Genomic DNA, 17,989 nt, shown 5'->3' on the forward strand with positions numbered 1-17,989 from the left:
CGAAAGTAACATATGAGTAATGGATGAATATGGATTCTCTATAATATCGGCCTAAAAGAATGATAACTATGGTTGGATAAAGGATGACAACATTAACGAGTGTAATGAGAAAAACGTAAGATATAAAGAAAGAAATGATTGAAAGAAAGATTTATTAGCTATTGATATGATTATTATAAAACATATCCTTGAATGAGGAAAATTTATGAGATGAGGCTGTGACTGCAGGAGGGACCACCGGTGTGGTACAACAGCAGCAACAGGGGAGCACGAGTAGAGCTTCTACTGCAGGTAGGTGACTTTTACCTTCCTTTTAAATAATGTTGAATAATGAAAATAATTTATCATGAATGTTACTGTATTGTGCTAATTCAGATACCAGACTGTCAAATGCTTAAATGTTAACAAATGGTTGATTAGCTTCGGCTAAAGGCATCTGAAGAGATGACCTTGAACAATGAAATACCTTATCATGAACGTTGCCGTATTGTGTTAATTCAGATATCAGATAGCCAAATGCTTAAATGTTGACAAATGATTGATTAGCTTCGGCTAATGGCATCCGAAGGGATGACCGGGATAAACGATTGATTAGCTTCGGCTAATAGCATCCGAATGGATGACCGGGACAAAGGAATGATTAGCTTCGGCTAATGGCATCCGAAGGGATGACCGGGACAAACTATTGATTAGCTTCGGCTAATAGAATCCGAATGGATGACTGGGACAAAGGAATGATTAGCTTCGGCTAATGGCATCCGAAGGGATGACCAGGACAAACGATTGATTAACTTCGGCTAATAGCATCTGAATGGATGACTGGAATAAATGAATAATTAGCTTCGGCTAATGGCATCCGAAGGGATGACCGGGACAAACGGTTGATTAGTTTTGGCTGATGGAATTCGAAGGGGATGGCCGGGGTGAGTGAATAGTTAACCTCGATAAATGATGTCTTAAAAGAAGGCCGGATTTAAGATTATAGTTGATTGCAAGAATTGGTGCATATATATATACTGCAAGTTGTGTATACCAAGAACATGAAGGAACTACAAATGTCACGCTTCAAACATGAGATAATGTTAATGCTTCGTTAAACTACCAGACTATTTTCTTATTGTTGTTGTTATTATTATTATTATTATTATTATTATTATTATTAAGTAATTGCATTCTTGTAAATGTTTTGTACTGCAGTAGGGACGTCATACCAACAAGGTGCCTAGGAAACCCGATACACGGGAACCTACTTTTGCAAGGAATCATGTAGTTGCATTCTAAATCATGATGTATTTTATATGAATCAATGTATTGAATGTATAACTATTATTAGATCCTTTTAGATTAAATTCATGATGACTATTTGTAGGATAGAATACAAACTCATGACTATGCATGTATATTTTAAATGCGAACTTCTAATCATGCAAACATAACATTATGAGTTTATGTAAGATTCACTTTTAAATGAAAATGTTGATTGTTGTTGATGTATGGATTATATATTGATGATGTGAAGGGAACATGTTCGCCGATTACCGACACGATGTGTATCAAATGCAAAAAAAAAAATATATATATATATATATATTTTACTGTTGTTTTGAGCTTGAAAAAGCCGGGTTGTTACAAGTGACCTATTGCACAAATTGTTTTTTTTTTTTAAAGCACCTAGGATTTTTTCTTAAAGTCAAGTGTGTGAACTTGGCTATTAGCACATGGTTTTTTTTTTTTTGAAAACAAATAATTAATATCCTCTTTATTTTTTAGTATTTTTTTATGCATTAATTTTTTATTTAAATTTTAATTATCCTCTTTATTTTTTACGTATTTTTTTATGCATTAATTTTTTATTTAATGTTGGGGTTATTAAATATTTGCATATTTAACTGTTCTTTGATTTTAAAAGAAAGATTGATTTTTTATTTAAATATTTCATTAGTAATAACAACTCTTTTATGATTTTTTTTTATAATTAATTGATTCACATATTTTTTTTGATTTATTTTAAAGAGCATCTTTGCGCTTCTCAATTTGAAAAAAAAAAACCACGATATAACAAAACATATATGGAAGCTTCGCTACCAAAAAGGTCTTTGCTATTTGTATGGAAGCTCTAGATAATCATCTTCATATTCAGTATTGCTTAGAGCACCTTGTAAGAAGCTTTAACATTGTCCCAAATTAAGATAATATCGGTATATATATAATCTGGCTGGAGGTATACATGTGGCTGTTCCCTTCCTCAAGCTTGAACAAATTGGGAAACCTAGCTCATGGTTCTCATGCATATTAGAAATCCAGTGAGACAGCTTGCATCCAGGGAGGCAAAGGCAATTCAACCTTCTTGGAGTTCTTTTCATTGCCATCAAGATCAGTTGCAAGGGAAGATGATGAGATATCACTTGGATGATTACTAAACGGCCGGGTGCACGATACTATTAATTGCCTGCTGCTTTTTCCTGTTACTTCTGTCCTCACCCGGCATAAATTTACTCGTGATCTGCTCATGACAGCTTCATTCCATTGCTTCTTCAGGCATGACTTTCGATGGATCCTTGGAAACTGCTGCCCCCAAAGCACACTTGACAGTGATTCAGTAGAATAACCAGAGCTAGTAGATGTCCGCTGGGGAACCTTATTGAAGGATTCATCACGTGACTGAATGCTTGATTCAGAAAACACTGGGAATGGCACTTGTAGAACCTGCACGACATAGAGTACTCTCACATCGCCAAAGAGGGATCTTTTTTGAACTGCGTATCTACGTGCTACCTGAGCATCAGATTCATATTTGAACACAATACGGCATGTTGATGATTTCCAAAACACACGAGGGGGATGATGGAAAGGTCCAAACCGTACAAATCTTCCTTCCAATTCTGGAACTGGGGAAATGCTGATTGACGTCGAGGAAATTGCATCAGAAGCATTGTAGGTTTTGCAAAACTTCTTGGAGCTGCAACCTTCTTAACAGTGTTTTGAAGTGACCTTGATGGAACTTTCATATCTGTCTCTTCTCTGCCTCTTTCCTGGGACTTCAAAGGCTTCTCTCTCATTGGCAGCCTTCTTTTCTGCGGACAATGACTTCTGCTCATTGGGTTTTCCTGATCTTTTTGAAGGCAACTCTTTTACACCAAGTACGTTTCTTTCCCCTGTAAACTTAGCATAATCATCATGTTTGCACCGCTTTTTAATTTGGTGGTTTTGAGGCAGCAGGCAGGTCTCGAGCACACGCCACTGGATCTCTTAGCAGGCTTAGTGCAAGTAACATACTTGTTGCAAGACTCTGCTAAAGGTGCTACAACTTAATCTTTTTGACAAGAAAAAGATAGAAATTGCAAGAAGAACTGCGGCACGTTCACAAAGCTACAATGTTCAAGACCATGAGAAGGATTAAGAGCAAGAGACAGCAGAAGATCAAATAACAGAGGAAGTTCCATTTTAGTACTTTTTGGGTCAATCAATTCTAACTGAGACAGAGAATCAGGAGAAATTGTGAGGCATCCCATATTGCTTTTTCCATCTTGGTTCATCAGCAGATTCTCTTCGTGAAGTACATCTTTCTGGTAGGATTTTCCAGCTGATTGTCTTGGTAATGTTTCATAGCCCACATTCTCATTGCATTTATATTGATAGTACTGCATCCCTGCTTCCACCTCGGTTTCTTTCTTTGTCTTCTTAGTAGTTTGCTCAGAAGTAAAACTCTTTTCGAGGTCGTTTACATACCTTTGGCTTTTTGTCCAATCCATTGTAATTTTCAGCCACTTCAAGATATCTTGGTTTTGCTAGTTGAGAAAATTGCGATCCGCCAACCAATGATGTGCAATTTAATTTCCAGTCAACTTCTAAATTAATTCGTTCAAGAGCTGCTTTCTTTTCCATGGTTATGACTTCTTTGCTAGCAAGATGGTCTCCACCACATGAAAACTCTGTTTTCTTGATAAAAGGTGCATCTCATGTATATATGTTCCATTAGATTCCTCAGCTTGAGATTGCAGCTTAACCCTCCGTGCCAAGACCGCCCTTGAATTGGCAGGGAATGCAGTTCGCAATCCATGCAAGGGCCTTGAAGTGGGTCTCGTCATGCTCCTCAAAGACTTCTCTCCGGTAAGCAAGAAGTGTAGCTACATTCTTGATCCAAGGAACTCTCCTTTTAAAATTCATACATGGCATCAATGCCATCTGCTTAAAGTCAAGCATCTCGACTGACTGAAATGCAGCTCTGGCGCTCCTAATTTGTTCAACAGTGTACAGACCCCCAGCCTCGTACCCACATATATCAACTTGAAGGACCCCATCAACATGCATTGGCCTAAAACTATAGAGACTCCTACATGGACACAACAAACCATACGCAGCCCTCCTTCTGATATCATCATCTGCCTCTTCAACAGCCTTGATCAGGAAGACCTTCGCATTTGTTTGCTTTGATTTCTCAACATAATGAGAATCAAATTGAACAAGTTCCGTCGGATCAAGCCACCCATAGCTACCATCTCCAAAAAAAGCAACCAGGACATGACCCTCTCTCTTTGTTTCACACATGCACGACATAGAAAACTCCTTGTCAAACTCCTTTTCATCAAACACGCAGCCCGTGTACGAATCCCAGACTCCTTGTTTCTCATACCATAACCCATTCTTGCAGCCTCAACTACAGATTCAATTTCTCCAGAATCAGTATCATACCAAGCTCTGGAATCCCTAACCCCACTCTTCCTATTGTTATATGCATCTTCAACACTAAAACGACCAAACCTATCATGCAACTTTGTAGTTGTAGATGGCAGGGTGAAGTGGAAGGTAACCTTGCGAAGGGGAAGGAGTTGTTGTCACTGGCCTGGCGTGAGGTGGGTGGAGGTGCTAGCAGAAGAATGGTGGCGATGGCCTAAGTCGGCTATGGAAGAAGAAAAAGCTTGCATAAGAGAAAGATAGAGGAGTTCATGGTGGCATCACTATTCATCGCGGTGGGCGCTGACAATCGCTGAGGAAGGAGCTGATGTTCGTGAAGGTGTGTAGCTTAGGGTTCATGGCGGAGAAGCCAGCTGTGGAAGAGGTAGCAAAAAGCTGACGGGGAGAGAGAGAAGAGAAAGAACTCGTGTAGAAGAAAAATTAGGGGAGGCTGGTTTTCAGTCAAATTTGGAAACGATTTTCTTTATTTTAGAACATGAAAACCATTCCTATTTATAGGGTTAGAGAAGAATAATCTTGCTTTTACTGGGGAAACTTTTAACCCTCGATTTAACTTGAAAGAATCTTAATTGTTGGTTTAAAATATGCATAGTAAGCTGTCAAATTTGTAGGAAAATAGCTGGTCGGGTTAGACATTTTAGTCCAGCGACGCAGCTGTTGTGGTGTCAATCGGCATGAACGGGCCAAGCCTAGCTGTAGGGTGTTGTCAGGTGATTATTTTGGTGCAGGTGTTATTAAATTTGATGGAAATATAAAGCATTAAATACACTTGAAAAATAGCCACTCGAGTAGCATTTTCGGGCAAAAACAGGGAAGCAATGAACAGTAACCAGATGACACGTTGTTTGTTTTTTAAAAATCCAAAATGGCGCCATTTTGTTTTAGATTAGGGATTTTAGTCAAAGTTCAATTTAGTTCTCCATCTTTTAATTTTGTTTAACTGTATCCTTAATTGACCCTAATCTTTTGATTTAATGCAATTTAGCCTCTATTGAATTACAATATTAGCCCCTAATTTACACGTTGTTTTCAATTTGGTCCTTGGTCTCGGATTTATTCAATTTGACCCCTAGTTGACCATTAAAATTTCAATTTTCTTCAATTTCACCCCCGGGTTTTGTCAATTACACCCCTATAGTTTGGCGCCTTTTGCAAAATGGTCATTGGCTGTGAAATTTTTCAATTTAACCCTAAAAATTTAATTTTCTTATGATTTCCCCATGATTTCAATCAATTGACTTGGTAAAAATTGAATTTGGTCTCTTAAAATTCCAATCTTCTCAATTAAGCCCAATTTGGGCTCCCAAACTTACTTTTCTACCTATTAAGCCCCTAATAAAATTAATTTGACTATTTTAAAATATAATTAAGTCCTTGCACTTAATTAAATTCTAAAATGGATCCAAATTAATTCTTAAATATAATTAAAATTCAATTTGGCCCATGATTAAATCAAATTAGCTTATTAAAAATTTAATCATTTAATTTGATCTTGAATTTGCATTGTTTCTTTATTTTTTGGCATAATGGGGTACAATTAGGTCTCAAATTTCTTCCAAAATTACAGGTTGATTTTTATGTATTTTTAAAATCTTTCCCGACTTTCTTTCTCCACGTTACTAGCCTTTATTTTTTTTTATTTTGGAAGGTAAAATGTGTAATTTTGGAAAATAACCCAGAAATGGGTCATGACAAACATTGTGGTGCCGAATAAGTTTAAAGTGTCAAACTTTGTCAAGTATACCAGACTAGAATGCCTGAACACCTATCTCCAGTGATACTACAATAAGATGGTTGAAGTAATCCATAATGATAAGATGTTGATCTATTTTTTTTTCAAGATAGTCTCACAGGATCTGCATTGAGTTGGTATATAAGACTGAATAGTACCAAGATTAATAAGTGGAAGGATCTGGCAGACACCTTCTTGAAGCAATTAAATTCAATCTAGAAACTGCTCCTAACAGAACCAGCCTAATGGCCATAAAGAAGGGAAATCATGAGTCTGTGAGGACATAGGCACAAATATAGCGAGATAAGGCAACACATGTCCAACCTTCACTAATAGAAACAAAAATGGTAATGTTGTTCGACAACACCTTCCAATCCCTTTATTATGAGCATTTGATGGGAAGCTCATCTCAGCATTTCTATGGAGTTATGAGGATTGCCGAAAGAATTGAACAAGCTATCGAAATGAAAAAAATTGGAGGTCCTACCATGGATTCCAGAACAATAATGAGAGATGAATCAGAAGATGACTCTCAGGTGAGAAAACTTAGTTGTATGGTCCAACCAGGTCTCACTATAGCATCAACTACTCAAATGCCTTTGTTAAAGATTGACATACCTCTGCCATTCGAGTTTGCCTACCAACATTGTTAGATTCTAGACTTATTTCCCTGACCCCATCAAATCTCATGCAACCACCGTTTTCTAGGTGGTATAATCCAGATGAGAGATGTGAATATCATAGTGGGGTCTTAGCCATTCGACTGAAAATTACAAAAAATTCAAGTATCAAGTTCGAAAGATGGTGAGCACTAAGCAAATTGAGTTTGTGAAGGATGATGTCATAGACCATATTATTACTGGATCATCACGAGCATAACAATGATCAATAAGCGATGACAAGACACCAATGATTGCTGGAGAAGCTGATTAAGGTGTCGCATTGTCAATGATTTTGTTACAGAATTTTGCTAATCAACACTTTTGTTCTGGGATCACACCTCATCTTTTTAATGAAATATGTCTTTTTATTGCCTCTATGTTGTTCTAAAATCAAGAGATGTTTAACAAAATATTTTTATCAAACTCCAACATACAAAATTAAGGCTAATCAATCCTAAAAGATTAAATGTGTTTTGATTGTAGAAATGACTCAATGTTCGTTAAAATGACATGATAAACAAATATGGGGTGACCAAAATTTTCTTGAACTCGCACATGAATTGAACCACACATCATGTTGCTAAGTTTTAGCAATATACATAACGACAAGTAGTGGATTTGGTAGTTATCGACTCGTGAATCATGATTCCTTGCAAGTCCAAATCATTACAATGGACAAGGTCAAAATTTATTAGTTCTAACTGACCTTGCTTGAAATGCGAAAATGTTATCTTTGTTTATTTCTTTCATAATTCTTGAAATTTGTATCTCTCACAACCCTATTTTTTGAGCCTGGTGGAATATTTCTTTCAAAACAAAAACCCTGACATGGATCACACCCCACGCTAGGGGAAAATGAGGGATTTTTTTTATTGAAAAGATGAAGACAATAGTAGAATCAATGGTAAAGGGAATGCTAAGAACGAAAGCCAACGATTGAAAAATGGCTAAAAGTGAAAAGCCCTAGACTGGGAGGCATCCAAGAAAATTTTGAGGAAAGCTATATGAAAACCAAAAAGTAGAAATCAACCGCACTTAAAGGCAAGTCAAGGTTAAAAGTAGGAAAATTTTTGTCGAATCTGGAATGGCAAAAGAGGTTTTTTAATTGAGGAAAGGCACAACAAATGCCATGTCGATGCCAAGTGGAAAAGTAAAAAAATAAAACAAAACAAAAAAGGATATTGAACTATAAACATGTCTTTCGATATCTATAATAAAACCTTTTATGTCTTTAAATAATTAGATTGGTTATCCATTAAAAAAAAAGTTGGATTTGCTTTATGACCTTTGTTAAGAGAATATTGATCTTTTAGGCGAATATGAAATGTGTGGCCTGGTTATATGTCATTCTTTTACAAAGATAGTGAAATAAAAAGGAAATGACGAGCCTAATGATTGACAGAGAACCTTGACCTTTCCTTTGAATTGAAATTTAAGGTAAAGGAATATCAAGAGATAAATAATGGGCAATGAGTTTTAGTATTCTCTTTAAGTTTGAGATTAACAACGAAAGGGGTGTGATAATTATATGTCAATGTTTGACCTTGATTGATAACATTAAAAGTTTTTTACTGATCAAAAATTCTGTTAAGAGTGAGGCATGATTATTGCTTAATTATGATAGAGTTTCCTATCCAGTTTTAGGAAACAATATTTATTGATGAAATATAAGGCATGATTATATGGCCTTTTCTTTTATAGTAAGAGAAAAGGAGTTAATGAATAGTTGATGGTGATCCTGGGTCTTTGAAACTCTCAAACACTTTTTGAGCCTATGAATTTCCCTTTCTTTCATAGCCATTAACCATAGCCTGCATTACGTGCTTTTAAAAGTCTATTTTAATCAAGCAAGCGATTTGAACCGATAAATGGTACTCTCAAAACTTGAAGAGCTTTTCCATAAAAATCTTGGCTTCATGAACTAAGTTACTAGTTATTATGCATGATGATAAAATAGTTGTTCAAAAGAGACAAATGTTTGATGAAACCTCGAGTCTTTACTCAATATATAAAATTCCTTGATATTCTTTTTTATATATATATTTTGAAGGCACTTTTGGATGAAAGATAAAAAAATGAGTAAATTAGAGGTAATTAGCAGATTTGACCTTTAGTCAATGTTTTGTGCAGAGCATGAGCTTTAGAGGTCAAAATGAAATGATTCTAGTGGCATTACAAAGCTAACATCCATACCTTTCTGTAAATATAAGGCAAGAAAAAAAAAAAAAGGAAGAACATGGAAATCGCAGCCTTCAAAATCAAATCTTGCAATCTGCCAATGTTGACCTTCGACCATTCCAACTTGAATATCGTGAGCTACAAAAGTCCATTTATGCAAACTCAATGTTTTTGAATTCCTGACTCAAATACCTATCAATGTACCAAATTTCAGCCAAAAAAGATCTCATATGAGGAAGATATGATTTTTATAAGATGACAAATGAATTCTGCCAACAAATAGGTTTTATGAAGAAACGAGTCCAAATTACATCCCAAAGCATCCAAACCGACATCCAAGTTTTTATTTCAGGAATTTAGCTCCTCTAAGTCAAAGCTTAAAGATTTCATGCAAGGCTATTTCTCCTTTTTTTTAGGAAAATAGTTATTGAAGTACTTAAATGTAAATTGTCTACTTAAGGGAGGACTCTTTTGTAAAATAGAGACTAGGGTTTCCTAGGGTATAAAAAGAAAGAGAGAAGGAAAAGAGGAAGAGAGAGGGGGATGGCCAGAAGAGAGGAACACAAACTCTTTCTTCTACAAACCCGAATTCATGCATTCTTCTTTCTTTTTGGTTAGTTGTTCAATAAACATGCAAGGCTAAACTTTTTTTCTTGGTTGCAAGGATACAGAAACCTTCGGATTTCAAGAACTGTGAGATCTATTTTACCTTTTATTTTCAGTTTATATGATGAATGAATATATTTGTTCTCCTATGCTAATTTCCTATGATTGTTTATTTTAATTGCTAAAGCGGACTTTAAGTTATTATTGTGAACAATCTATTGCAAAGTTTGCTATCAAAACCGGAGTTGTGGTATATAAACTTGTGAAGCAACTAAGATTAATAATTGTGGTGGATCCAGACTAGTAATCTTAGGAAGAACATTTGATTGATCAAATCAAACATGGACTACGAATAGTTATGTTGTCTAGATTAATCAACTTATCTTATTCTTAAGGCTGCCATTGAATTAAATTACTAATACGGACACTGTGGTTGTTTGATGGTTAGGATTAGTTATACAACAGATCTATTAACTAATCAACATAAGAAAAGATAGATATTCAGAGTATAAATTGACGTCTCGTTTCTATGATCAATTTTGATTTCTATAGGTGGATGTTTACTTGCGACCAAGGTTTGTTTTCTTGATAAATTTTGGTTTCGTTTAATTTTTGCTTGATTGTTTGATTTTGTCATAGTCTAGATAATCACAAACCAAATCCCCCAATTGCATAACATATAGCATAAAAATCTGACTTGAACCTTTCTTGTGAGATCGACCTCTTGCTTACTCTATACTATCTTGTGTATTGTGTTTTAAGCTAAGGTAATTAATTTGTGCGACCGTGACATCGCAACAAACATCTTATCTCTAGATTAGATTATATGTTGTATGAATTACATGGTTCTAATTTTTTTTCTAAAATTGATTTAAGAAGTGGTTATCATCAAATTAGGATGAATGAAGGTGATGAATGAAAAACTGCTTTTAAAACTAAATATGGTTTGTATGAGTGGTTAGTTATGTCTTTTGGACTTAGGGGCCATTTGTTTTAGCGGTAGCTGTTGTGTTTTTACCCAACCTTAATTGTATGGTGTTTGTTTACAAAATAAACCTGTGGTTTGGTTCATGGGACCCACCAATAAATGAGGTTTGACCTTAGTTTTTGATGAAGTAACTTTTACATGCTTCTAGTGAACCACCCATCCTGTGTTTTTGCCCAATCTTAGTTTTTTATTGTTGATAAAACACACAGACCAAAACAACTTTTAAAATTTTCCTTAGTTCAAGAAACAACTGTATAAACGAAAGAGCTACGAATTGTCTTTAAGAGTTTAGAGAGTTTGAATTTGCACAAATTTACATCAAGCGTGCTTTACGCCAGCAACAAAAGACCAATTTGTTTTTGGCAAGTTTGAATGAATTTCTTGATAAGATGTAGATCACAAAGCTTAGATTACAATTGCAAAATAAGAAATTACTACATGTTTTTTTTTTGTCATTTTATTATAACATCAATTTCAACCATAGTTTTAACCAAACACATTGAACATGCTTTTGGCTAGACAACAACTTCAACCATAGTTTTAATCAAACATATATTTTAATCAAACCAATCACTACTAAAAGTTATTTTTTAAAACTTACTTTTTTTAAATCATAACCACAAAAGCTACCACAATACCAAACACACTTGTACTAATGCACCTAACACCTTTATGAGATTAATGAATCAAGTTTTTCGTGCATTTATTGGTAAGTTTGTGGTTGTGTACTTTGATGATATACTCATTTATAGTAAAAGATTAGATGAGCATATAAGACATTTAAGACAAGTTTTTGAAGTACTTAGAAAAAAATCCTTATATGCTAATTTACAGAAGTGTGACTTTTACAGAAGTGTGATTGATTTGGATAAGATTATATTTCTTGGTTATGTTGTTAGTACAAAAGGCATAAAGATGGATGAGGCTAAGGTTGAGGTTATATAAGAATAGCCTACGCCCAAATCAATCAAAAAAATTAGGAGTTTCCATGGCTTGCCTAGTTTTTACAGGAAGTTTGTTAAAGATTTTAGTACATTAGCCTCATTATTGACTGAAATAATTAAGAAATCAATAGGATTTAAATGGGGTGAAAAACAAGAAAATGCGTTTAATTTGTTGAAATCAAAATTAATTTTGGCACTTTTGTTATCTTTACCTGATTTTAATATAGCCTTTGAGATTGAATGTGATGCTTTAGGAATAAGTATTGGCGCAGTTCTAATGCAAGAGAAATGACCCATTGCTTATTTTAGTGAAAAACTTAATGGTGCAGCTCTTAATTGTCCAACTTATGACAAAATATTGTATGTATTAGTAAGGGCCTTGGAAAATTGACAACAATATCTTTGGCCAAAGGAGTTTGTGATACATACCGATCACCAATCATTGAAAAAGCCAAGGTCGGTTAAATAGGCGACATGTCAAGTGGATTGAATTTATTGAGACATTCCTATATGTGATTAAGTACAAGCAAAGTCGAGAAAATGTTGTTGAAAATGCTTTGTTGCAAATGTATGTTCTTCTTAATACTATAAATACTAAATTGTTAAGATTTGAGTATATTAAAGAATTATATCCTGATGATAATGATTTTGGTACCATATATGTTGAGTGTAGAGTTTCGGCCAAGGACAAATTTTTTAGGCATGATGGATTTTTGTTTAAGGAGAATAGATTATGTGTGCCTAATTATTCTATGAATTGCTTGTAAGGAAAGCTCATAGAGGAGGTTCCAACATTTTAGAATTGCTAAGACTTTAGAAGTTTTACATGAACATTTTTATTGGTCTAACATGAAAAGACATGTGCAAAGAATTTGTGATAGAGATGCATAACTTGTAGACAGGCTAAATCTAGAGTAAAGCCTCATGAGTTATATACACCTTTACCTGTTCCTAAGGAACCCTGGGTTGATATTTCTATGGATTTTATTTTGGGTTTACCTAGGTCTAAGAAAGGAAGAGACTTCATATTTTTTGTTGTGGATAAATTTTCTAGGATGACACATTTCATTACTTGCTATAAAACTGATAGTACAATAATATCGCAAACCTTTTCTTTAGAGAGGTCATTTAGCTACATGGTGTTCTTAGGAGCATTGTGTATGATTGAGATATTAAGTTTTTTAGTTACTTTTGGAAGGTTTGGTACGGTAAGTTATGGACTAAACTTTTATTTTCTACTATTTGTCACCCATAAACAGATAACCAAACTGAATAAACAAGACTTTAACTCAATTATTAAGGGCTATCATTCAAAATAATCTTAAAAATTATGAAGATTGTTTGTTTTTTATTGAATTTACATATAATCGTAGTGTGTATTCTATTACTAATTATTTATCATTTGATATTGTTTATGGTTTTAATCCTTTAGCACCATTGGATTTGATTCCTTTACCTATTGATGAAAGATATAGTGTTGATGGTAATAAAAAAGCATAGGTGGTAAAGGACTTACATGCAAAGATTCAGTAACAAATAGAGAAAAAAGAATGAACAATATGTATTCAAGGCTAATAAAGGATAAAAATTAGTGAGGTTTGAACCAAGTGATTGAGTTTGAGTGCATATTAGGAAGGAAAGATTTCCTTAATAAAAGATATCTAAATTAATACCTAAGGAGATGGTCATTTTCATAACATAGAAATGATTAATGACAATACCTATAAAGTGAATTTATTAGGTGAGTATGGTGTTAGTGTTACATTCAATGTTATTGATCTCTCTTTCTTTGATGTAGGTAATGATTCGAGGTCAAATCCTTTTGATGAGAGAGGGAATGATGTGATCCAAGCAACACCAACGGATCTATTGGAGGTTCTAGTTGGTCTAGTGACAAGGCATAGGGCTAAGAGGTTCAAAGAGGTTTTCAATGGACTTTTTCGAGATACATGGGTTAAGGTGGACTTCAAGAGTGTAATAAATAATGAAGACCAAGCTTTGATTAATCTAATTCATGTTCAAGAAGGCCTTGATGGTGGAACCAAGGCCATTACACAAGGATTGGGATATAAAGACTCAAATCGGATAGTTTGACCTTTCGCTACTGTTTTGATAATAACTAGAGCTACAAGTCGAATTTTGATGTGATTCTAGTTAGGCTAGAAACTAGACTTTGATACCTTTCCAATGATATAAGACACGCCTTCTAATTAATTAAGATGAGAGAAAACTATTTATTTGAAGTTGAGCTTTAATACTGCTAGCAAATTACGGTCAAAACCGACCATGTCTTATTTTAGTTAGTTAGGATATTGATCTATCTTTGTTTTATGCGACAACACTTGTTAAAGTTTTAGACTAGTTTATTTTATTTATTTAAATTAGTTTGGGCTAGTTTTAGCTTGGTTTGAGTATTATTTAAAGTGAGTTTATGTGTGACTTATTAAGAAAACTATGATTACTTAACTTTATAATGTAAGTACTCTTTTTGAATAATTCTGAAAAAAATGATTTTGCAAAATAAAAATATTGTTTGTCTTGGTTCTTGATTGAACTTCAACCCTTCAAGAAATTAATCAATCTTTGTTAGTGATTTTATATTATTTTTTTCTCGTTTTCAGTTGTAGTCGTTGTGATTGGATGATTTATAATCTTGTTGTTCTGGAGCGAAGTTTTTTCATTATCATAAGCTCAGTTTCATATTCAAACTTGAATTAGATAGATCTTGGATTCACGAATTCTATTAAGTTCTGTTAGGGTCGCATCATTGTTCTGCTGTGATGGAGAGGCAAAGACTTGCTGTTGCACGATCTGTTACTTGAAGGAAGCTATTGGGTTACAACTAGTCACGGTGAAACCAGTGGTTGCTGATGAAGAATACCTTTGAAGATGAAGGTTGAACTGTTGTTATACTACTGATGAGATAGTTTATGTAAAGTTGGTCACGTTATTGGCGGTGCTTGGTTGACAGTTGGTGAGGCTATTGCTCACGTTGCTGAGAGGAGGAGCTGCTCACGTTACTGAGACCAGTGCAGCTGCTGGCTGGAACTACTCACGTTGCTGAAACCAGTGCTGCTGCTGGCTGGCTGGAGCTGCTCACGTAGCTAATGGTTGATGTAGAGGAGACTTCTGATACACATGGAAGGTTCAGCTGATGGTGAAACTGGTTACGGTTGGATCTTCTGCTGCTGTTCAGTGTTGTTGCTGTGATGTAGTCTCGCGGTCGGAACAAGAAAAACAAAGCTGCTATGAACTGAAAAAAAGAGAGGGAGTGGACGTTGCTTGGCTGCTGGACGTGACTGATGCTGAAAACACCTCTACTGCTGCTCACGGATGACAGAGGAAAAAGGCTGGTGTGGCTATGTGTTGGAAGACTAGCAGCTGTAAAGGAGAGAAGGCTTTTTGTTTTTCTTCTATAGGGAAGGTCACGTTTTTCTGTGCTCGGTGATTTTTAAGAGAGAATGGTAATTGTGTATGGTCTTTTGGTGGTTGAAGTAGCCTTTAACTATATATTTTTTTTTTTCATGCTCTCCTACTTTATTTTTCTTCCTTTATATATTTTTATCTTCTTAACCAAATATTTTTTTAAGTTAACTCGAGTTGACTCTTTATTTTCTCAATGTTTCTTATATGAAATTGACTTATATCCTGGGTAGCGGGTTAGTTAAGTTAACTCGAGTTGACTCTTTATTTTCTCAATGTTTCTTATATGAAATTGACTTTTTTTTTTTCAATTTTATTATATGGGATTAAATTATTGATCCTAAAGCTTTGTGATTTTTTTGCTTTTCTTTATGCAGAGTCAACCCTGAGTACGGGTTAGTCAAGTTAATTCACATTAACTAGGGTTTTTTTTATTTTTTATTTATTTAACTTTGGTCTTTTTTGTTAAAATTTTTTAAAATATATTTTTTTATCCTAATTTCATATAGCGGGTAGCGGGTTGGTTCAAATTATGGTTTTTTTTTCGAAGTTACTTTTTCATACTATTTTTTTTTATTTTATTCTTAAAATTTATGATTTTTTTTTGTTTTTTCATGATTATTTTAATCTTATATTTTACATCGCGTGTTATTTAAGTTAATAGTTGTTAGCTTAGCTTTTAATTTTATTTTTATGTGAAAAGAATTTGAATGGGCACGCTGGAGGCACCTATATATAGATATCCCTGTACTGTATTGATTGCACAGCTGACATTAAAATTCTACAATACAGATTTGAACAAGGATGAGAAAATTATGGTCTGTTTATTGTAAATTTAACTTTTAGGGATACAAAATATATTATAAAGGGACACATTTTCTTCATTTTTCTTAGCATCTCATTGACATATTTGTAAAGAAGATAGATGAAAAGACAAGAGAAGAAGGTACTGTCGGTCTTCTCAAAATATTTTCCCATATGCATTCGATGAATGGAAAGGACATCCAATCTGAGGAATACTTTAATTCAGGCATTCGATAATATAATCAATTCATGTGATATCAACATCTATCAATGCAATATAACGGACGCTATACACTCTTTTTCTTTTTTTTTAATTTGATTTGATAAATAGATTGCTTTTATATATTTTGTTAGACTATATCACGATGATGGAATGGACGAAAATGGATGAAGAGGCAAAATTAAAACTATAATCAAACTTTTACAGAAAATTATTTGGGTTTGGACCTGGTCAATTAGGTTGCACATTAATTTATCGGGTTGATCGAGTTTGATACGATCTAAGAAAATGTTGAATAAAAAAATTTAGATTTTAGCGTCATTGTATCTACTGTATAATTTTACACTATCGAGCGTAATAGTATTGGTGCTTTGGTTCAGATCATCTCCGTATCATATTTTTTTATCAAACTTGAATTTTTACTTTCCGAGATTATATCAATCTTGCTTGGGGGTCGCGTGGTCACGAGGTTCACATAAAGATTTGATTGGGTCAACTTTTACCTCGTTCGACATGAAACTCGACCCAAGTCAGGTCCTAGTTCTATGAATTACTAGGCTGAATTATTGGGTTAAGCCGAGTTTAATAATATTACTAGTTATAATGATTGTTGTTTTTATTTATTAATTTATTTTAAAATAAGAACTTAAAATATTTATGTTTTTGTTTTGAAAATTTTTAAAATTTAAAAAAAGAGAGAAAAAAACTACAAATTATATAAAATGACCCTTGGGAAAGACAAATGGGTGTGGTCTTGTGAAAAAAACCCCCTCCCAAAGTCTAAGGCTGGACTAGTCCACCTTTCTTGTGGAGCAAAGCTACCGACAGTTAATTGATTCTCTATATGTATGTTGCCATAAATTCCTTATAAGAACACGTATTATTAGATTTTTTTGACTTTTTTTTCAAATTATTTTTCAAATTAATGTATGGATCCAAAACATACAAAAAAAAAATTAATTGTTTTTTGAAACATGGGTGCTCTCATATATTTAACACAATAAGTCCATGCATCTAATTTTTTTAAATTGAATGAATTCTCAAAATAGTGAAAAAAGGAAAAAATACAAATAAAGAGGATGAAAGAGCTAAAATGAGGGAGGGTTTTTTTTTTTTTTTTTAATTTTCCTTTTCAATCATTACAATATACAAAGACAATCATGTATTTGTAAATTATTAGAATTTATTAATATACAAGACATTTAGAATAATAAACATAATTATGGAATTGATTTTTATTTCAAGGAAATTAGCAATTGAAATATGTAAGCATCCAATCCAAATATTTTTCTCAAAATTACTTTTTCCTTTGTTCAATGCTCTTCTGATAAGCTTTAATTTTTTTCTTTGAATAATTCTAAAAATAAAAATATGTTCTATTACATAGCTTAATGTATTCACGAAATCAGTATCTTCCGATGATATTATACGAACTCGTAACAAACAGTTTTCTCACGAAGTTTCGTAAAATAAACCAAAATGCATTCATTTAGCCGTACCTGAGTATCTTGAAGATTTTAAAATAATTAATGGCATTGCTAGACAAATTTAGACAAGGTTATTGCCTGTTTGGTTTGGTATATTTATGTTGTTTATAAAATATTTTTTATATAGAAATATATTAAAATAATATTTTTTTATTTTTTAAAAATTATTTTTGATATCAACATATTAAAATAATTTAAAAACACAAAAAATATATTAATTTGAAGTAAAGAAAAATATAAAAAAATTTTA

Source organism: Populus trichocarpa, chromosome 8 (genome assembly GCF_000002775.5).
Source record: "Populus trichocarpa isolate Nisqually-1 chromosome 8, P.trichocarpa_v4.1, whole genome shotgun sequence".
NCBI lineage: Eukaryota > Viridiplantae > Streptophyta > Magnoliopsida > Malpighiales > Salicaceae > Populus > Populus trichocarpa.